Source organism: Balearica regulorum, chromosome 3 (assembly GCF_011004875.1).
Source record: "Balearica regulorum gibbericeps isolate bBalReg1 chromosome 3, bBalReg1.pri, whole genome shotgun sequence".
Classification (NCBI taxonomy): domain Eukaryota; kingdom Metazoa; phylum Chordata; class Aves; order Gruiformes; family Gruidae; genus Balearica; species Balearica regulorum.
Window position 1 is genome coordinate 85596408 of NC_046186.1, and position 24111 is coordinate 85620518.

The 24111-nt window shown below is 41.0% G+C and overlaps 1 protein-coding gene across 1 annotated transcript in view; it reads right to left on the minus strand.

Moving 5' to 3' along the window:
- GREM2 (gremlin 2, DAN family BMP antagonist) overlaps nucleotides 1-21077 on the minus strand; it is a 38806-nt gene extending 17729 nt beyond the window's left edge. Inside the window, exon 1 of the mRNA XM_075748782.1 lies at nucleotides 20769-21077. The gene's annotated coding sequence lies outside the window, so the exon portion shown is untranslated. The remainder of the gene's footprint in view (nucleotides 1-20768) is intronic.
- Nucleotides 21078-24111: the final 3034 nt, after the last annotated feature.

Sequence of the window (24111 nt, forward strand, 5' to 3'; positions counted from 1 at the left end):
AGATCTAAGGCGGCAAGCTACTGAGTGGATTTACAGCATAACTGTACAAAAGACATAAAGAGCTCCTCTAGATACTATGGTTTTAACAAGGTCCTCTCTGTGACTGTTCTCCACCCCCCTTAAAAAAATATTATGTGTTTAAAGCTGGTTGCCAAATGCATGGCAAAGCATCTAACAGAAACCAGAGATGAGATTTAGAGACGCTTTAGAAATAGGTGACAGGGACATACGTGTCATTTGCATCAAGGCGAGCAATCCAGAAAACTCCTGTTCCCACACCTACAAAGCCTGCAGTGTCATTTTGGACTGCAGCATCGCTGACGTGTTTACACAGCGGTGCCTCTGCGGGGCGCCCAGACGTGCGGCTGGGTGGGTGGCAATGCCGCCTGCTGCCAGTCACACAGAAGGCAGGCGAAGCTTGGGAGCCGCTCAGCAGCTCCCCGACTGTCCTGCTGTGGCAAGGGTGTTTCACATACAACCAACCAACGCCATTGAGTGGAAAATGAATGGTGCTAACGATGACCAGTCACCCAAAAATTTACCCAATGGGGCACGCTACTCACCTTTCTCACAACCAGCCTAGCAACAAGATCTCCCCCACTTATGAACATAAACTTAGCATTTTGGTACCCACATGAACTGGAGATAATTCCACTCACATTCCCCACACTGCAAAACAAAAAAAACCCCTAAAAACTGCAGAAAAGAGTAGTGGGAAAGTGGGAAGCACAAAGAGGAATTACCCATACTTTCTGTTAAAGCTGGGTTATTAGGTAGGGAGTAAACATAAAATTCCTGGACCTAAAGGGAATTATAATACCATACCCAACGTTATTTTTCTATGATTAGGCTTTGTGATGTGGAGCGTGAGGTCCTGATTTAAGCTCCCTGAATTTTATCATCCTCCCCAACATATTAAGAAGGTAATTTGTTCTGCGTTTTTGAATCCCAATGAAAATAATCACAGTCCAAAAGAATTTAAACATATGCCTATTTCTCTCAATTTTATGTTCTGATAAGAATAGTGCAGGATGTGGGTTCAGATATATATTCCAGTTATATATACTCACTGTAGAGTAGTGTAAGTACACTTTGGTTAAGTAATGGCAGGTAAAGTAATGGCACAGAGAAAACCCTGTATCTGACTCTGAGAAATAACCAAAACAGCAATTAATGTCAGCTGGATATATTTCTAATTGCAACCCATGCCCCTCTGAGATAAAGCTTAAATCATCGCATGCTGTCACCCAGTCCAAGGTACAGTTTGATTCCTTTAAACTGTGAGCCTCTGTCCCCCTGCTCCTGGCCCCCACTGGCACCGCCGTTCCTCCACCCAGCGCACGAGCATGTGTGCGCACACCGACGTACACACTGACACGCACACGCACACGCTCTCCTCGGTCACTCTGTGCCAGTACTAACAACCATGCAGCCCCACAGTCAGCAAGACGAGTTTACTCATCCAGCCGAAAAGGTATATATATTTTTTTTTATTGTTGTTTTGCCGGCCGGCTTTCCAGCCGCCCGCAGCACCAGTAGCGCCGCCGCGGCCCCTGTTCCAGCGCTGGGCTGCTCTGCCCTGCCGGCACACGGGCAGGCTGCCGTTGACCAGCCGCCAAGCCCCACCCTGATACTCCTTCCAAACTGGGGCCTGGGAACGCTGTCACCCAACTTACCTGTTTCAGGGTGGAGGAGGCTAATGTAACTGGGAGGGTGTGGCTGATAAAGGTGGCGTTGACTGACAGAACTGCATGCTTTCCCTTCCTGTAGGAGATGCACGGTCCTTAGAGCGAAACGCCTTGGTGTTGGGACTACAGCCTGTACCACAGCAGTGAGAGGAAGTAAAATCATAATAATAGAATGTGATGAGTAGTATCATTTCAGATGCCCAAGGGCATCCAAGATGTTTGTATAGGCGGGCACACCAGAGGCAGACCCCGTGGGAGATGCATACCTCTCCACAGTGGCCGCTGGAAGCCAGGTGAGAGATGAGGGGTATTCCGACAGGCACTGATTTTTGCAAGTGTCTTAAACATTACAGCTCTTACTTATGATTAGATTTCTAAAAGAGGTATGCGCCACTTATCTCAAGTCCTCAATGGATACGGGGTACTTAAAAAGAGGATCTTTTATCGTATCTTGAAAATGTGCTCTGCAACTGTAGTGCAAAACTAAATATTAAAGATGAAAAACAAGCAGGAAAATGTAGTCTAACTGCTGCATCCTACTGTCTGACTTTTGAGTGTCTTGCCTTATAATTTCAAAGGCTTCTTGCACCAAGGTTTGGGGGTTTTAAGCGATTAAATACAACCACCGGTTAGACTGCATAGGAATAATCTACATGATATCTGAGGCACTGATGCCTTCTCCTTCACTCTTTCTCCACTGTTACTGAATGAAGGCGTCCTCATTCTCCAAAAGCCCAGATGATGTTGAGTGCCACGTGGGCTAACATTTTCCAGTTAACTACAGTTGCATGTATGTATAAATATACTTACTGGTCAATAGAGAGGACTAAATGCTCATATAGGTATGAGCTCACATCATTTTAGTAATTAGGACTCTGATTAAGAGAGGACAGCTTTAAACTAACACTAAGTCAAACAAACACTTCATTGTCTTCCAGTAGTCAGGTCCAAAAACCTGTTGAAGTTACCAGACATTAGAAGAAAAGCGTGGCAACATACCCTACACTCCAGCAAGTCAAAAGCATCCGGGAACACACCTTGCCCACTTGTAATCAAAACTGAGAGACAGAAATTGTTATCAGGGTTGGATAAGTTTGCAGTTTGGATCAGATGGCATTTAAACAGGCAAAGCTGTCTGCCATCTCAAATGTATAGCTCTTATTTTTAATCAACTGCCTCAAGTAATATTTATTCATCTTGAAGGAAGCCTTAGGCTCTGCACTTCGCTGACAGCCTGTTGCTCTCAGTGTTGCTGATTGGTGTTCCTCTATGCATTGATGTCTCTCACAATGGTCAGCACAGTAACCTGCCCGTCCCAACATGTCCCACAGTAGGACAAGAGACTCCTCATAAAAAAAATAAAAATAAAAAAATCCAAAAGCAGAAGCTAACCTAATTTGTATGCAAATCTCAAAAATATCAAACCCATCAGATCTATGCCCACTGCTTTTTGTTGATGGTACGCTGAGGACACTAAGGGCAAATCAAGGTTCTGGTTTTGGACTTGAAAACATGGCTGCACAAATACAGAATGGAAAGTAGTAGGTTATGTGCCAGTCCTGGCCACCATACTTCAGGAAAGCCATAAAGATTTCTAGAGGGGAGGCAAAGAAGAAAAACAAGAACATTTATATATACAGAAACTATAACTTAACGTGGCAAGATTGCAGAAATCAGGGATCTTTAATACAAAGAAGCAAAGACCAGAGGAGTGATGTTAATAGCTTTCAGATGCATAAAAGGCTATCACAAAGAGTGAAACAATATGTCCTTACCCTTCATGGATGCAAACGCAATAATGTCAGCAAATAAGATTTCAGACAATATTCCTATTAACAAGTGCCATGATACAGATAGTGAAGCTTTGGAATTATTTGCCTAAATCTGTAGATTGATCGTCAGGATTATCAAGGAGAAAGTGACACAAAAGGAGAAAAAAAATAACCACCACATCTTCCAGGAATTATGTTAGATTAAATGGATTGTAAGAAGCAGGAGATGAGCCAGATGACTTCTCAAAGTCCCTTTAACTCCCTTTTATGTAAATAACCATATATAATATAGAACAATTATTGTGCTCCAAGGAACCATCTTTTTAATAGATTTCTGCCTAATTTTCTGTCATCTCTCTTCTCATCTTTCTAGGCTTCTATGTTTGATGTGAGCTATCACAGAAAGACATCGTTTTGCAGCACAGCTTAAGGTGTGTTTGCTACGGGGGTCGCTAAACCACTGCTCAAAGCCAGCCTTATGTTTAACACACTGCAACTTGCTAATTGTGAACCTACCAGGTTTATAATGCAGATGCTATCAGATTCTTTCAGAATTAAAGACTCAGTTTGAATTCTTTTGCTGTAGGCAGAATACATAACATTCATTTCATGCTCCTCTGTTGGCAAAAGAAGTCAAGACTCAAAACCCTGCAGAATGCATTGGCTTTTCCAAAATCTAAGTTATTTAGAGGAAACATTCCTAGTTTATTTGTTGAAGAAGATAAATGTCATTTATAAATCATTATAAAATAATTTAGGTTCCTAAAGCACATTTAAATACCCATAAAACACACACACACACCCCATTTTCCACACAAGGGCACAGTCTTAAACCACCTCTGAGGACTGATTTCAAGGCAGAGAAGTCAAAACCGCCTAATTAGCAGTATTGGTAGGTAAAATCATGCCAATATGGTGCCATATCATACTTTTTCTTCCCGGTCCCTTTGGAGCCAGAGCGACAGACACAATGAACTAGAAGCAGGGCGGTGGTGCTGCTGCAATGGAGCTGATGGAGCAACCAAAGTCCACAACCAGCAACTGAACAGGGCAGCTGAGTGGCTTCTCATCCAGAAGCCTCAGGACGGCAGGACACGTCCTCGAAGATCTGAGGCAAACTTCAGAGGTATGCATGGACCAAAACATCTGTATTGTCCTCGTGATAGCAAACACCCAAATCTCTCTCTATTCATAATACCCATAATTAACAGGTGTGGAATAGTTTGTCAACAGCTGTCACTGTAAAGCTATGGTATTTGTCCCACAAGCACAGCCATACACTGTGAAGATGTATCCACTGCCCAACCCTCCCTTTCCCACAAAGCCCAGCAAATAAATAAATGAAATTGCCCTCAGACAGAAACTGAACACACACTGGAACCAAATGCCAGTTTCCCATCTGCCGCCTTTATCCTCCTGAAATTGAGTAAGTTTGCAAATTTGATTTGCTTACTGTTGCTAATTGCCTAAAATTAGCCTACAGAGTAAAGGCAAAAATGTGAGTAAAGGTACATTTTTTCCTGTGAGGAACTGCTTCCCTACCTAGATATACTCTAATATTTCTGATTACATTAAAGAGGTGGGGTGATATTACAGTGTGCGGATTCCTAAAAGCCAGGAAAGAGTAATTCACCTAAAAGCAACTTGCAACACCAATATTGGTTATTCATTTACTGTTATTTACTCTTATTATTATTAATTTACTGTTATTTAGTAACTTTTATACAATTCTTCTTAGTACTGTTATTCCCGAGAGGAGCCAGTCGCTCTGGTATGTTTTTAGAACCAATGCCACGTTGACGCCCAATGCAAAGCAATGATCAATGGTCATACATATGTTCAGATTCTAATTAAAACTACGTCACTCATTGCCAAGGAATTACTGCAGGACTGAAACAAAAGGGAAGTTTAACACAAGACAGAATCCTGAAACAGCTTAGTGCAGCAGAGGACAAGAAGAAGCTGCAAAGCTTCGTGCAGTAGGCAATACTACAATTCTTGCTACCAACAAGAAGCCCCACACACCTTTTCACTGTGTCCAGTAAGCTCAGGGGAACAAAAAATATGGAGGGAGGGAGGATTCTCTGCAAATATGTTTTTTAAATTATTATTTCAGAGGATTTAGCTGACAAACACTGACTTCATTAGACTCAATAAAAAGAAATAACATTTTACTTCAATGGAGCCAATTATTTTACTCTGTGAGAACATCGATACAGAGTCCTTGGGGTTTAAAATATACAGTAATTTAGACCAGGCAAGGATCTGCCTTCAGATAGACTCACTGATATTTCACACAATTCAGGTGGACAAAAGAAGTACTCCATTAAAAATACTCAGTCAGGTTGAAGTGATCAGCAAATGCTTACAGATGAATTATTGTGACAGTTGACAGATGAAAAAGAAAACAAAACAAAACAAAAACAACCACACCAAAAATGTTTACCAGGAAGTAATTTACAACAATAGATTAACAACATTTACGTTCTTGGAATATCTTGTAATTCCAATACAAATTGTTTCTCATTTCTTCTTTGTACCATGTTTGTTTCTTAGTTATTTTGCATATTTTAAATTGTATTTTACTTTTAATTAATTAAACTTCATCTGGCTATAAAGGGGGAAAAAGAACATAGGGAGAGAAAATTTCACAAATGTCTGTTTTCTACCTAGTGTAACTACACTACATAAACCTAGCCTCGTTAGTCCTAATCTGGGCTACAGGAGTCTTTGGATATGGAAGAGCACCAGTATCTGAACAGGTTCTATAAACCACAGCTAAAAAGGTATCTGCCAAAAGTCCCAGTAAGATTGAAACGTTTCCCTCTTTTTAAAGATGTACAAGCCAGCAAAAGTCTGGAAGTCCTGTTACATGGGCCAGTGGTAACCCCAACTTTTCTGCTCGAGTTAGTGCCTTGGTTTTACGATTGAGCAGAGCTGCCCAGCAGGCTCACATGGGACATCCAAGAAGGGTTCGATCTCCCATTACATGCCTTTCTAAGGAGTTTGAACCTACAATAATTAAATATCAACACTCCACAGTCAAATAGCTCCTGCTCTTTTTTTTCCAACCTTAGGTATTGGGATTTAGGAAGAACTTAATGGAAGACCATTATGGGTAAAAGAGTGAGGTGAGGGAAGAGGAACAAAGGGCTGCAATACAACTTTTGTGGAGGGAGAAGTGTAAAGAAACAAGGACTTTTTCATTGCATGACTGCCATATATTCTAAAGCAAGAAATAGAATAGAAATATAATTAGAATCCTTCTGTATCCCATAGATGGATTCCATGGCTGGAACCAAATTAAGATCTGATTAAGCCTTACTTCAGAGATTCCAGACCTTCTGAAGTCATTAACTTCAGTTTCGGCAATGGTGACAAATAACTATTTTTCTGAAGCTAATGCTACCTTTCCCACAATGTGTGCTTTAATTGTAGGCTTCATAACACGAGTGTCTTGTTTAGCACAGTTTCCTGGCTGGAAGGACCTAGTTTCTGCCAGTTGGCTGTACCAGGCAAATCACTTAAGCAAAGAAGGGCTGATCCTAATCTCTCCTCATGCAATGCTAATACAGTATCAATGAAGAATTCAGTATCTGTGTTGCTTTCTGTGCACAGCTCCCAGCTGAACTTTGGGCTTGTAAAATTGATTGTTCTGCAGGACCTTCTCATCTTGAAGTAAAATCATGTTCAGTGATCCTCAAAAATATGAGGGAAATCCCATCGGGCTCTGAGAGGCTCACAGGCTCTGAACTGTGACATTCTGGCCACTGGCACCAGGGGCCATTCCCTATGTAAGGGTTTGACAGTGGAGGGGAGGGGGTAAAATGTGTCTAGCTGTACTTTGGATCTGATTACATCTTCTTATAGCTCTGAGGATTTTATCACCTTTAGTTCCAGAGTGTAATTTAACCTATGCATTCAACCCTCGTAGTGAACCTCCCCAGCCTTCAGTGGCACCTTTTTCCTTACAGAGGGAAAATCTCAGCAGATACATCCAAAGATGGGAGCATTAAGAAGCGTTTTGGAGCATTTCTTAATCTTTCTTTCACCAGCACTTCTGTGGGAGCATGCCTCATGAGAGGCAGGGTTTTGCAAACACTCATTTCTTCAGTATTATCTGACGCTTAATTCCCTGCCTCTGCACACTGACGTATGTACACCGTAAACCTAATCCCCGAACTCTCCCTATTGACAGCAGAAGGAACGCAGGTGTCTGCCTCACCTATGGAAATTCCTCATGCTGGTCACCTAATTTTTATGTTCTTCAGTGATGCCTCTACTAAATTATTTAGGCTGCTCAGTTCCACATTGAAAAGCAGCTGCTTTGGAAAATCAGGGCTTGCACTTCCATAACACTTTGCAGCTCAGTTCACAGAGCACTTCAATTCATTTGGAAGCTACCTAGGCAGGTTACCACAAAACAGGTTACCTTAGCTGTTGCTCTCCTGCTTCTCTGCAAGGCTTATCAAGTTCGGACTCTGTCAGCTTAACCTAGCTTCACAGCTTCACATACTGAGCAAGGACTCTGCAAAATTCTTGGTCTTCGTATTGCTGAGCAAAGGAAAGTCTAAGCACTCCAAAATACAGATTTAAGGTGAATCGCTCAACTTGAAACAAAAAGTTTGTGACTCCATGTTCCCAAACTACCACTCTAGACATTGTTGTTTGTAGAATTCATTTGACCTTCATAATAGGGCGGTCTTCTGCATAGTGAAAATAGTGGAAGGAAAGAAGGCAAAGGCTACTTTTACCCTCCACATATCTAAACAGTGCCAGAGGGGCCAGATACATTTAGATTCTTCCTAAGTTACTCAGAGACCATGCTGAAATACCTAGAATAAAAGCGAAAGGCTCCTTTCATTAATTTATGCATGTATCAAGGTTTTGTTGTAAGTCATACGTATATATGTGTATGTGTGTGTATATATATATACACACACATATATATATGTAAGGTTGGGCTCACACGCATATTTTAAGTAAAGAGTAAGCTGATATGAGAAGGTGACCCAGACAGAGTGGCAATGTCACAGTGGTTCATGACTTTTTTTTTTTTTTTTTTTGTGGGGTAAAATAACATAATCCTATCAGCAAAAACAGTGAAAGAAAAAATGGCTAAATACTTAACCTTTCTCTCTCCATACCCCCAGCATGTCATGGAGAGCAGCCCAATAAACAGAAGAAAGCAAAAGCTGAAAATGTACAACCCTCCACTTCGCAGGCACCAGTGACTGCTGTCGTAAGCACAGATTCAAAAACATGCCAACATTTGTCTTTCTCCCTTTTCCCCTGCACATTCCTTCTGCAGACCTCTAACTACAACTTTGCATCAGGGAAATAGTTGCATGCCACAAGATGATTTGGAGAGAGACTGCTGTCTCAACATTGCATGAAGATGACTAAATAGTGACAAAGTAAATCATCCCTCAAAGATAAGTCAATAGTAAGTAATTTTATCTGTCAAAAGTTAACATGCAATGAATCCTTGCAAAGGTTACACAACATAAAATCTACTAGCAGTTAGATGTGAGTTCCCTCACATCCGCTAATCAAGGAAGCCTACGGAGGAATAGATCCCATTTGACTTCTTGACGAAAAGCCTTAAGAGTAAGTTGTATGTATAAACTCCTAGAAAAGGACTATATCCTCAGGGATTGTTAGCTTACAGCCAGATATCTTACAGTAAAGATGCACTTTGTAAGTATTTCTTAGGAACTATGTTAAATTGCCATTTAAAAATATTTTAAATGAACAGTTTCTAATGAATAAAAAAATCCTAAAGGTTGTTAAAAACCCCAAAACACTTGTTGAACATCAACACCCCCCACCCCCACTCTGGAGCCATAAACAGTTTGGAATTAAACTTGTAGTTAAATCTGACAGACCACTGAAAAGCTTAACTCACTTTTCACTGCTGTCACTATTTGCATTTTTCTTTTTTTCCATTACATAAAAGCATTAATCTGTTTGGGTTTTCTTCTTGAATATACTTTTCAAGTTCTTATATATATTTCTATCATGGCATGATATCTGTCCTATAAACTCTGTGAAAACATAGCTTATGATGTTTAAAACATTCTATTTAATTAAAAGAAATTAAGAGTGCTCCTAAAATGTGCAAGCAGCAGTTGTATATTCTGAAATCCAGGCTGTAAGTATACATCCCTTAAATTTTCCTAACTTCTTGAATAAATAGATCCTCTGAGGTTTCCCAGATAGATAAGATATATTTTAGATTACTTAGGCTATCCAAAGAATGTTTTTGCCGCTCTGTGCAATTAGAGCTGAAAGTGCATTTATCTTGCTATAAATAAGGTGACTCTTAAAGAATGAAGTTCAGAAGTGTTAATGTCAACTCTTTAGTGGACATATCTTTGATAGGGTAACTCCAGATCTCAAAGTACCTTGGCTAGTTTCACTCAAGTTTGAAATTAATTCTGACTTTTATAATATATGCAAGCCAGAAAAACTGATGGAATAATTCCAGAATTAAAGTATATGAGTTTTATCATAAAACCTAAGTATTTATATAGCTGGTTTGAAAGTTACCATTTAAATATGATGCTAACTTAGAACTACCTCCAAAATCATATAGAGTAAAAAATATAACTGAAATGTTCCAGAACAATCTATGTATGGAATAATTCAGTTCATCAGAAGCAAATCGTCTCTTCCCTACTTTACAGTACTTGGGTTTAGATACGCTGCTTCAAACGAGAAAAGTGCAAGGGTAATTAGCTGGTGTTGTCTCTCTATCTTACTACCATAAAAATATAATTTACAACTATGGATGACCTTGTGTAAACCATAAACAAAAATTCTGGTTGTCCCAGGTTAGAAATGTTAAATAATGAAGATAGCAGAGCAATAAACAATGGGCAGAAATCTCCACTATATAGAAGGCATGGTTAACAGTGCCTTTTTTAAAGTATAAAAGTATTTTTGCATTGTCTTGAAGTAATACGCTGTTCTACTCCTCTGTGCAGGAGTTAATTTAATCCAGTGTGTGCAAATCTGTATTAGAATTCCCATCCTTATAGGCTTCGCAGGAAAGCAAAACGTTTTGGTTGAGTTTTTTTGTTTTTTTTTTTTTGTTTGCATCTACACATAAGGTCATGGCTACCTCTTTTACATACTATTCATGTTTGCTTACATATCACATATATCACACTGTAATAAGCAGTTTATAGTACATGCATTTTAGCCTTTAATAATTTTTTTTTTAGAAGTGTTCAATGACAGTAACAGTTTTTACAACCTGTAAAGTGAACCATAATGTTCTGTTCAAACAATGACGGCATTATACAATCATAGAATGGTTTGGGTTGGAAAGGACCTTTAAAGATCACTCAGTCCAAGCCCCCTGCCATGGGCAGGGACGTCTTTCAGAAGCCCCATCCAACCTGACCTTGAACACTTCCAGTGATGGGACATACACAGCTTCTCTGGGCAACCTGTTCCAGTGCCTCACCGCCCTGATTAACCTGTGTCATTGTTCAGAAAGTTTGGGAATGCTGGTCTTTGGGCTTTGTCTTAAATAGCAAGCATATTCAAAGACCTTCCACATTTAACAACCAAGTCTGTCTATCATCTAGACTACTAAGGCTACCCCATACTAACAGGGTTTTCAAGACACCATGCAAGGATTCTGCACCTATGAACATTGTCCCCAGCTGTCAGCAGCTAGAGAACATACAGTGTTTTGAACACTTACGTCAACATTTACAGCACAATTTCTGAGCCAGTTTCCCATCTATGTTGAGTGTACCATTTTAGACATGCCAGATGGCAGAAAGAAAGCCTGTAACAGAATTAAGACACAACCTAGTGGCCAGGAGGAGAGGCAAGAGCAGGATGACCCTTTCAGCACAAGTAAATTGATCATGCAATGAAAGCAAAAGGCCATCACAGAAGCTTTAGGAAAGGTTTACTATTAGCAAGAAGACAGTACTTATTTAAAAGCAAAACTGAAGCATGATACTCACCCAAAAAATTCCACCAGCATTGCTATCTAACTGCTGTCTATGTTAGCAGTTAGTGTTGTGCATCTAGAAGTTCAAAAGTTATAGTGCATTTGATGCCCTAATTAAGGGCCAGCCATAATCACGATAAAATAAGCCAGTTAGCATTTTAAAGGAAAAATAAATATCTTGGGGGAAAAAAAAATATCATCTGGGGCACTTCATAACCAAAGTCTCTTAAATTACAGTTCACTTTTATTGAGAAACTAAGCCTCTCTATAACTAATACAAATCCAACCATTTGTATTCTAATATGACAATAAAAAACAACTGATCTTTTTATGAATTATTTTATATCGTCCTATAAACAGTAAAGATAAATCTAAAACCATGATAAATACACTGAAAAATACATTTCAATACTGTCAACAAAAACACCTACATTTCAGCGTGGGGGGAAAAAAACCCCCAAGCAGCACTACATTAGCACCTCAAGCTCCCTATGTTTTACACATTCAGAAAAAGTAACAGCTTAAGTCAATCACGTTTGACTGTTATACAGTTATTTATATGAGTAAATGAAGCTGGCGTCCAAGTGGGGAGATGAACTGGCAACTTGCCGCAGCCTTGAGTTACAATTTGTATATAATGGAGCAAACTGCAAGCACTCTGATTGTAGCCTATCTATGTGGATGAAGCTAAGCAGAAGAGTTCAAATAGGCAATATTTTGTTTTAATTAATTATAAAGTAAGATAAAGATTTCTTCAATCTGCAGGTGAGGTTGCCCAGGGCAGATCTGCAGAAGAACTCGGCCTCCCCATGACCTGAAGCTTGGTCTGCCAGTGGAGTGAGATACACAACAGTCTCCCTTGAGACGGGAAAACCTTGGTATGGAATTCTCACCCATGTGTTTGCAGTTCCACTATCTGAATGGACCAGCTAAAACCAAAGTGAAAATTCCCATTGTCGTTGGCAGTCTCAGAGACTCCACAACACACTGGGCTGTACCATGGCCATGGCTACAACAGAGGGGCATGGACCATAATGAAAGGATAACTCAGCTGGCTGGTAAAGGTCATTTCCAGTGATTCCACAGACCTGTAAAGATTATTTTGGGTTGGAGAGGAAAGCAGGAGAAATGAGATTATTCCTCTTCAGCACAAGTGTGTTGAACAAGATGAAGAAGATTTCTTCAGATTTGAGTATCAAAGAAGATCAGCAGCTCACATTCACATCTTCTATTGAACAGGAGAAGAAATGGGTATTTTGGGGTGAGTTCATGGATAGCATACATATTCATAAATTTCATACAAAAAAATGATCCTTGCTTTTTAGGCATTTTTCTAAGATATTTCAAAGCTGACAGCAGCTTAGAAATAAACTAATTTATCTAACTGTCTTTTTATCAAATAATTGTATTACCATACACAGCGTGAATAGCTCACAGCAGTAGCTTCCATAACCAACAGTGACTTTATCCTGCAGTTCCCTACTAATTCCCAGCACATGGTGGGAATAGTCCATGGGCCTTTTCTGGTGTTCAAAAGTACTTCTGAAGTAGCTTCCCACTTTTGCGAGACACCTGCCATTTTGGAGTTTAGGAAAACATTTGCAATAGTAGCTTATGTATCGCATTGTGATTATGCATTCCCCTCTACTCTTGATATTTAAAAAAAAAAAAATCCTCTACGCATTTCATATAGCAAAATTACTTCATTCTGTTTTTACTGATTTGTAAGCAGCATTTGTGTCCATGTAAAAATGACCTCTTAACATGTACTTAGGAATGGAAAGTCATTCCTCTGGCCTTTTCTTTCACTCTCTAGTTGAAACATTGGCCAAGGCACAAATAAACAAACATTAGTAAATACGAGACTGCACTGCCATTGCTTCTCAACAATCGAGCCTGCCAATACCAGATATGGATCCAGAGATATTGCTGGGCTTGCCTCTTCCAGAATAACTTTTCCAAGGAGCTACACCCTTGTCTAGCTTGCTCAGATTCTGAAAATCACTGTTTATGACTGTGGCTATAATAGTTGACCTATCCAGAAGCGCCAGGAATCAAACCACAGACTTGGGAAAGCAACAGGATCCATAAGCTACAGACTCCTTATTTTGAGAGCCTATGGTATGAGTCCCAATCTTAAGCCGCATAAAATGGCTATGCCAGGATAATAGTTCAGATTCAGCAAATCACATCCATATTGTTAAATCTTTCAACGTCCGGCATAGTTTTAAATGGACAGCAAGTCTGTTTGTCGGATAAAGTCTGAACTGCTAAATAAATAGTGATAAATTTCCTAATACTACTGGGCAGCCTGTTCCTGCAAGTACAACGTGTGTTTATCAGTTTCCCACTGAGCTAGCGTTGACTTTCAAATTTCCTTTAATCCTATTATAGTAAACATAGTACAGCTCTCTGGCAAACAAGAGTAACATTCTTCCTGTAATATCATATCCTTCTTTTAAAGAAACCTTAGAGATGTCCAGAAAAGAACTAGGCTCAACTTGGAATAACACAATAAACTTGTTTCCAAAGAAACAAGTTTTATAAAATATTAGATTTTAAACTGAAAAAAAACCCCACCCAAGAAAATTTTTATAAAGGGAAGACTAGAAATTTCTGATAGGTACTCAAAATAGTGTTTGCATGTATCATACTTTTAAAGTCAGCTACTGAAACACCGACATAAAAATATTTTTCTAGTTGGAAGCAGTCTACCTGAGTTGAATAAAGCAACTGGCATTTTGCACGTAGAATTCAGAATATAGTGAACTGTAGCTTGTGAAGGAGCTTTTTCAGTGCTCCTTCAAGAAGAAAGAACATCAAGTGCAGATGACTTTTTTAAAAAAAAAGCGAATAAAGCAAACCAAATGGGATTTATTATGGTACAATTTGTATTTAAAGCTTCTCTTCATTTGGGAGGAATTTATGGTAGACAAAGGTAGGATTTGTTTCTTACAGTTAAAAAAAAAAAAAAAGAGAAAAAAAGAAAACCTAGACTGATCTGTTGAATAACTTTGTGTAAGTGACTGAAGGGACTTTGGGAACCTGAAAGCAAGACAGTTTCAGATGGCAGAAACTAGCTCAATTTCCAACTGTGTGTGTTTGTCTCACTTGCTTCAGGGTTCCCATAGAAAAAAGGGTCATTACATATAACAACAATAGCACACAATGGTGCTTTCTTCACATATTTTCTGTGATTTTTGAATAAAACAATAAATTTTCCTAATAATCAGTTTATGTGACACTTCAATCTTCAGCTTCAGATACCCTTAAGAAGTCACAAGTTCTGGGCTATGACTTTACTTAGGGATCAGCTTCAGTAAGAAATGGAAATGTTAAAGAAGCAGATCAACAATCGTTCCCTAGCTACAGAGTCCAAGGTACTTAGAATTTGTTTCAGTTTGTAAGTATTCCCTCTTAAGAATATCTGGGCAAAAGCTGTGCTCACTGAAGTATCAGGCAAAGTTTCCATGGGCTTCATTAACGAAGAATATAGACCAAAGTCAACAAACATGCTTAGTATAAAGCCATTGTGTGTGGTAATCTGAAAGGTGTCAGCCAGAGAACAAATTAAATTGAAATACAAGCGATAGCCATCTCTCTCTTTATGAGGAGACTTTACTGGATGTATCCATTAAATCATGCAGCATGTTCACGTATTCAGCATCTTCTCTGCATGTCAACCTCCTCTTGTTCCTTGCAAAGGATACCGAGCTCCAAATTATCTTGACGGCACAGGAACTGACAAAGGATAGATGGATCATAACAGAAAAACATGCCTAGAGCAAGGATGTCTCACATGTGAGAGCCGGGATGTTTTCATTTTGGATAGAAGCTCTGACCCAATATTTACACCCCTATCCCAAGCTCCTCCACATATTTTTAAATGACAACTTTCCAGATCTTATCTGTACGGAGACTGGCCAGATTTATGGGCAGGATCCCGCGCAACTCTAAGCCAACCTAGTGTTTTGGCCTCAGTGGAAACGAGATTAGGTCTGAGATTTGCACCAGGAAAAAACTGCTGTTTCATGCCAGAAATGGTCACGCAGAATTTTTACAATGCTGTTTATTTTTTTGTTAGCACTACTGTAGAATCAGGCTATTTAGCATTATCATAATAGCACTTAAGTAGAGTAATAGGATAGACTAGACATGGCTGGAATCCACAACAAAACTGCACACAAACGAAGAAGGGCAGCTAGTTCACTTGTAGCACCGGCTCAATACAGTTTTCCAATTCTAGCAAGTGTTTGTACAAGACAAGGTCAACAACGCGTTCTGCATGAGTTGTACAAATGCTGCTTCCAAGTTTTAAGAGAAGTCAAAAATTCAGGAAATTTTTAAGATTTATTGCTCTTAAATCCACAGTCTGATGTCGTATTTGTGCATTGCCCATCACACTCAATAAAAACTGCTTCCAAAATGAAATTTGGAGGGTAAATAATATATTTTCCTTTCCCAGTGTACTTTACTTCTCCCACTTCCTTAACAAAAAATAGGCAGAAATGAAATCTTTATGAGACTTTTTGTATTTGAATGTATCACAGTTTTAATTTCCTCTTAGTTTCATTACAAATTATGTTTTCTTAAAATACTCATTTCCCCAACAACAATGACTTTGAAATTGTATGGAATGAGAGATAAATTTACCTTCTTCTTTCTATAAAGAAGTTTGTTGGAAAGACAGAAGCATGTATTTTTCTATATATAACATACATTTACAGTATAACTAATTATATATGGCAGCGTAGCCTCTCTGAAAAACTGACCTTAGTAAATCCCCCTTAGTTTTATGACTAATCTAAAATATGCCGCTATAACTCTTATAGATACTACGTAGACAGCAACCACAGGAAAAAATACACAAAATCTCATAGACAAACGTGGTTATGACCAGAAGAAAAAGAATGTGAAAAGCAGATGCTGTGAAACGACTTTTTGACAAAGACAGGTTACAAATGAAGTTGCCATGATTGTATCACACTGGATATTGAAAGATAGATTGCCCTCTGTTTTAACGTCCTGGAGCAAGACAGATTCTTATGGTCTGTTTCCCTTTCTGAAACAGGCTTCAAAAATTTTCTTCAAAAACCAGTAATAAAAGACAATGCACTGAGAACAAGAAATAGCATAGTTTCCAGTGACATATCTATAATCTATGCAACTCATGTTAAAATCTACACTTCATCCCAGAGAGCAGCTATGCATTGGAGGAAGGTTTGAAGTAGACAATCTCTAGCAATGGAAATACAGCCATCTGAGAAGGAAAAGCTCTCTTGTTTTTCAATTCTTATTGTTCTGAATAGCACAACATTTTCTGTGATCTAAAAGCAGTCTTGGAGCATACACGGCGATCCAGAACAAGAAGGAGCTTTGTATCATTGGTGCTATACACCTGGAACCCTATGATTTCCATCATGATCGCTGTGAAAATGCGTGCAAAACCAAAGTGTCAATAAGAAACCCAATTTTTGCAGCAATGATGACCGTCTTCTGTTACTCAGTAAGAAGGATCCCTAATTGCTCCAATAATATATTTTCTAGTTAGAAATGCTTTCATACAAAAGATACTGGTTTACAATTAACAAAATCATTTAAAAATAATTTTCACAAAAGAAGCAAACCAAAGAAAAACAAGAAAGTGCAAAAAGCCAGCCAAGTCACCAAACAACAGGGAACTGAAAAGTTTTCATATTTAGAGTGAAAGCTGCAGACAAAACTGTATTTGCATTTTCAAGTCAGAAGCTTTAAGTGGACGTTTCTAAACATCTCCCTGGGCATCGTGCATTCCCACCTGCAACTGGACTCCAGGGCCAGAGGATGTTTCTCAACTGACACCTTTGGCGGCACGTTCTCCGAAGCTGGTGCATCATGGGAAATGTAGTCAGCCAAGATGCTGCAGCCATGAAATACACACGGCATTTCTAATTGACAGTTTTTGAGTTTCAGGTCACTCCCAAATGCAATGAGGGACATAAACACAGCCTCGTGAACCTTTATAACGCAGAAGGGCTACAGCCAGGGACAGGCAACCAACCACGAAGAAGCACCAGTTGCCCTTTCCTAAATGCAACTGCTGTGTTCACATTCACCAGACAAGCACAAGGCTGCATTATCCAAAGTTCCCACTCAAAAAGTAGTCCACTATCACATGCCAGACATAAAAAACCCAATAAATAAATTAGCCAGCTTCTTTTAGCACTGAAGAGAGCTCAGTGTGTGTACGTACGAGTAGGGCAGCCACAGCTTGTTGCAGAGTTGTGCTCTCCTGCTGAGCCAGAAGGAGCTTCTCGGTAACACGTGCACAGGCAACGGTGCAAGCAGCAGAGACTAGCCCACACCCCTGGGAAAGAATTGGTACCGGCTTCCAACTGCACAGAGCACCAGCACCAGTCTGCTGCAAAGGGACTAGGTCTGTGTTAGCAGGTAGCACAGCCCAACAGGAACAGACATACAGAGCAAAGCAGTTCAGCACAGAAGACTTTCTATCAACACTTCTAGGCATTTTACAGGGATTTAGTTCAGGCTAGCTTTGGTCTGGTCCCACGGACTGAATTTCCAGCAATGACTCAAGCACATCTTCTCATTTAGATTCATCCTAAAGGAATCCAGCTGGCCCACCATGAGGTATATGGAGATGGACAGTAAGTGGGAACAACTGGAAGACTGGCATCAAAAGTACACTCCTGACAAGAACCATACCACTAATATGAATGCACGACCACACCCACGAGCATCTGTGAGACTTAAGTAAAAGACCTTATTGGCCAGCTCTTGAAGAGACTCTTTGGATGTCAGTGAATCTGCACAGTGACTTGAACTGCTCATTGAAATAATCCTAACTCAAGCATCATAATCTGGTAACTTCCAATTCGGAATTGGTAAATTGGAATTTATCGGTTTCTGATGCATGAGTTAGGATTATTTCAATGTGAATTTAATAGTAGTGTGTGTAGAACTATGAAATTGAGCAGTTGGAATGTACCAGTTACCAAATTTATCAAGCAAAACCACAGCTGGACTAAACTATTTATTACAGAAGATGATCTGGATCTACTTGATTTACACTTTCATAAGCATTGCCAAATGGTGACTGAAACCAAGCATTTTCCAAAGGACAGGATTTATTGATATAGTTCAGTTGGCAGTTCAGGTACTAATTTTTACCCTCACCTGATACTGTGGAAAGAAACAAAAATCTCCTGAGTGTTATTCTTCAGCTTCTCATACCTTTGTTCTATTCTACATTGAAAGTCATGTTTCACGACAGCACAGTGTATTTGAAAGACAAATAAAAAGCAGCTAAACCAATCAGCTCAAAATCTAGGGTTAATGGTATTTATTTTTGTGACACCCTTTTAGAGGTCTTACTGATGCTTTTCATTGACATGTCTTTCACTTACTTATCATGCTGCAGTGGAAGGCTAAGCAAACCTTGCTGCTACCAGACGCAGCTCTTCCCTGCGCACAAGAGCTCTGCATGAACAGGCTCCAAGAGATGCGAGAAGACAAAATTCTACCCGTTAGGTTTCTCTCTCATCTTACAACATAGATTTAGCAAATCGGTCCACTCTCTTCAGCTTCCCAGTAATCACACACAAATGTTTAGAATTTAAGACTTCACTGCATGATATCTCGGATGATGGCAGTTCATGAGGACCACGCAACAACCGTGAGAGAGAGAGGTCTCTTGCCTGAATACTGACACAGAACCCTCACGCCTTGGCTCTCAGTAATAAGGACACTGCTGTTCCTTACTTCTATTCAACTATTTTTCTCAGGGCTCTTCTTCAAATTCTTAGAGCATTATTATTCCTCCTTAACTTTTGCAAAGAGAAGAGGACAGGCCAGCCTGAGAACTAGGCACCGAGTTTAGCACGGGAAGCATCTGCGTTAAAATACGTCAGGCATTCTAAGCAAATATTTCAGGCGGTGTGTACTTCTTGGAGTTCAAGCAACAAACTAATCCCCTAAGGGAACACAGTATCTGTATTGTATCGGCACCAGTGGGAAGACAAGACTCTGACGTGATGTTGATTTCTCCCTGGTTTAGCAAGAAATAGCCTTGAAGTGGCCTGATAACCAGCTTGCTAATTAGGGCTCTGGGCAGACATCGCTCAGTCTTGCACCTGCTGCTTCGCGATTCTCGGGAGGACTGTGGGATTCTTAACCTGGGGCTTTTCCTTAGGGAATCTCTGTCGCGGTCATTTGTCAGGCTGAAGTTCACCTGACTCTACTCATCGGGCTTTTATTCAGTTTATTTCTCCTCTTTTGGAGAAAAAAAGAAGTTTAACTTGTTATGAGCCGTTAATTTTGTCCTCAAAAGTCCACCGAAAGTTATATAACCACTTTCACAACAGCATGCTAAAAATAAGAGTTGTTCAGCCAAATGTCAGTGCAATTTTTTATAAGACCTGTGACTCCAATTCTGCAAGACCCGTGAAAGTGCAAATATTTCCTTAGCTTTAGCTGAAAGTCAAGCAAGAGCTCCTTGTGAGACAGACATGGGTTTGTATTATTATAATCCTCATTTGCAAAGGGGAAAAAAAAACCAGTGTATGTATACACATATATATATTTCCAACTCATGACTTAAAGTAACGCTATTCGCTCTTGGAGCCGATCCCTCATGGGGTTTCATAATCACAAACCATCATTAACCCAAAGCAAAGAAAGAAAGGTACAAAGGGGCACAGGTTTCAAGCATGAGATTATTTTTTTCCTGGTTTTTGGTTTTGGTTTTTTTTTTTTTTTGGGGGGGGGGGATGGTGGTTGTTTTTTGGTTTTTGTTGTTGTTGTTGTTGTTGTTGTTTTTTATTCGGGAGGAAGAGTGGAGACGCGATGCACGACACTTCAAAGCCGAAGGGATTTGGCCATTCAGGTAACTTCCGAGGGCGCTCAAAGCCCCGAGACCCAGCCGCTGCCGGGAGCCGGCTCTCCTTAATTTAGTTACGTGCCCCTGGAAACGCCCCGCGCTGCTCCCCGCTGCTCCCCGCGGAGACGTCCGGCTGCCGCCGCCAGCGCTGCGGCCGGCGGGGATCCCCAGGCGGGGACGGGCAGGGCGGGGGCCCACGAGGGGTGCGGTGCGGTGCGGTGCAGCGGGGCTGCGGCGGGCGGAGGCGCTGCGGGGCGGCCCCGCGCTGTCACCGCCACCGCGCCCGCCGGGCCCTGCGCGCCGCCCGCCCGGTGCGCCGCACCGCTGCCCGCGAAGGGGCGATGAGCGGTGAGAGGGCAGGGGGGGAGGAGGAGGAGGAGGAGGAGGGGAGCGAGCCGGCCGCAAGAGAAGCGGTGCCGGATCAGGACGCCGGGCGCCGCTCGGCCGCCCCATACCTGCACGGAGGCGGGGAAGGGTCTGCGGCGCGCTCCGTCCCGCCGGCTATAGATCCCAAGGGGTGATGAATCGGGGTGGCGGTCGTCGCCCGCTGCTGCCGCTGCCGCTGCTGCTGGTGGCGGTGGTGCGAAGCCCTCGCTGGTTGCAGATGCCCATAGGCGCTCAGTGCGGAGAGCGGTGCGGGGAGAGAGCGAGGCGGCTTTGCCGGTCCCGGCGGCGGAGGGGAGCTCGGCACTGGCTCCGCGCAGCCACTGCCCGAGGAGAGGCTCAAGCCCCAGCTTTCGATTGGCTCCGGTGGCCAAACAGCTCCCACCGGCCTGCCCGCCCGCCCGCCCGCTGCCTCCCCGCCCGCCTCCCCTCCGCCGCCCCACACGCTCCGCTCGCCGGCGGCTCCGCTCCTCCCTGCCAGCCTCCAGCCTCGCAACCTGGTGGGCAGATCTAACCCCTTTTCTTTTTCTCCCCCCCCCCCCCCCCCCCGCCCCAATCCTTTCCCTAATAAGACGTCCAATCCCGAGCCTTTTGTTTATGCAGGGGTATTCTCACCCTGGATCTGACAAAACACGCTCCTTCCCTTCGCATCTTCCTCCTTTGGCTGAAGGACCTGCAACTTTAAGCATTCGTGACATTTTGTGTCACGCTCAATATTCAGACACGTTTGTTCTCTGAACGTTTTAGAAAATATCCCTAGCTGGTAAAATTAAAAGCATGCAGCGCCTGATCACCTGAGGGCTAAATCTGAGGTAGGACAAAGCATTCTTTGCCTGAGTTCAGTTTGCTTTTCTTACGCTGTTTGGGTTCCTTGCCCTGTCTTGGTTAACTACACGTCAAATCATGGCATGCACAGAAAATAAAATCAGGATGCTAAGCCTCCTCTTCCTGAATCTGGGCTTATTCAATCGCTGCGGCTGTGATTGTCATTCCTTGGTGCACCTTTGATGTTGATAATCTTCTCGCTCAGGATGACTTAAATGGCCTATGGAAAAGGATTCTCCCTCCTGCAGACGGGTTGTAGTCTGAAGTCAAATCTGAGACCTGTCTTCTGGGCAAAATGGCAATCCTTTGGTTTCAGTATGACCCTCTGTTTAAACAAGAATACAGTTGAACCAGATAAATAGGCCCTTTGGGTTTTCTCAGCGCAGGAAGATGTTGTAATATTTCCAGTAAACATGTTGGCAAAATTGCTTATTAAGGAGAGCAAAATGATCAGTTATAACAGATGCACTTTTAATTAATGCAATAACCTGCATTTACCTGATGCTGTTGAATTAGGTAGCATCTATGCCTGTTGGTACATCAGGTGCCATTAAAAGCACATCTATCCAAATTTGGTTGACTGTAGCATTTGAAACAGAGAATGGAGTTGCAGAAAAACCTTTGCATGACAGCAGCAGGTACATTTTTAAATGTTAACCTCCATAATATTTTTAATCGATTCTGTATTTAATTAATTTTTCCCCAACAAAATTTTATGCTATTTTTCATTCTCTGGAAAGTATGCATACTTTTGTCTCTTTGGGGCATACAGATCTAGTTAAAAAAATGGTTTTGTTTATTTTTTTTGTTCAGGCAAAAGTCAGAAAAATAAAAATAGAAATATTGAGAAATATATAAAACCAGACATATTTAGAAATATCCATAGTTGGAGTATAATCCATCCCTCATTTTAAAAGCTTTATTAGCAAAAACATCCCTCAGTGAATTTAGTGGAGCTACACCTCTGGAATACAAGAGTAACTAAAAAAATCCGGGGGGGGGGGGGGGGGGGGGGGGGGGGTGTGTTCATTATATGTTTTTCCTTCACATATTGCCTATTTATTTTTCCCTGGGAGAAATGAACTTACTAGTTTAGAGATCAAGCTACATTTCTAGCCACAGCCCAACAGGCACAGCAGCCACCTCATCTCCACCACCCCCCGACATCTCCGCAGCACGCATATTTCTTCCTCCACGCTCCTGATTCAAATGATTGTCTTTCGGTATTTCCTAAGTCAGAAAGTGGTGCCTTCCTTCACCCTGACTTTTTCCTAGGAAGAATGCTTGCTCGTGAATCATACTCCATTCTCAAGCCCTTTCTTCAACCTCCCATTTTTCTGCCTTGACAGAGGGATAGCCGTGTCAGAGGACAGAGGATGGGGTACGGCCCTCCAGCTGAGCGGCTGTTGAAGCAAGCACCATGGCAGGCCGGTCCCTGCGGCCTCCTTCTAGCTACTAGTTTTCAATTGCATTATCTCATTATCTCTACACAAATTTTATCACCTGCTTTTTGTTATTTTGGGAAAAAGCTCTGAACTTGCTACAGAAGTTTTCCTGTAATCAATTCTTTGTGCTCCTCCTTATAACCCAAGAACTTTCTGCACTACAGATGAATTGGGACCTCATAAGATTTTGTACTTCCAGAGTTGCTACTTCCCATTAGCCATTCTCAACATTGTGTTTGTTTCCTTCTGCGTTAGTTTGGATTCCTTTACAGCACTGATTAGGTTTCCCTCTAGTCTTGTTCAATTTAATAGCTTTTAACCTGTCCATTTTATTTATGTCTGCTTAAGTGCTTATTTAATCTTTTCCCTTATAACTATAATGACCTTCCACAGGTTACTATAATCCTAGAAGGTATGTGCGGAATTTAAAGATTTAAAAGTCGTTTGACTTCATAAATAATTTTTATTTTCTCATTACATGCCTTATTTTTAAAACAGGAATGTTACATTGTCTATTTGATCAATGTTTGTTTTTCATACATATTCCTTCCACCTATCTAGTAGTAAGGCTAACCGAGACATTTTGGATTCAAACCAACTTTTTTTTTACACTTTGGTTAATGAGAACTGCAAAGGGTGTTGATCTGACATAGAAAATACATAGCACGTTTATTCTTTGCTCTGATCTACAACCAGTTAAATGCCGTTAAAAATGCTTTAGTTAGGTGTGCAAGTTTTGTTTTGATTTTTAAAACAAAAATAGTTATGCACTGCAGATAGCAGTTACCTAGCAATATCACTATAAAATGCATTCATACTGATATTACTGCATCTTTCTTCCCGTGTGAGTGCCTGACTTCTTTTGTATGCTGTACTTAAAGTAACGGACTAACCTTTTAACGTCCCCTGGCAATTACAGAGCCTGTAATTCAGCAAGCTGTTGAAGCATAGACCTACTTTTAATCTACACATTTCATGACTACATTCTACTTCTGATGTGGCCACACTTCAGGAATGACTGCAATCCATGTCTTTTGTCTCACACTGAGACAAAACACAAACAACTGGTGCCCATCTCCTTCACAGCAAGGACCATATCTTTGTCACCGCCGTTACAGAAGCTCTGTTCTGCTTTGCAGCCCTG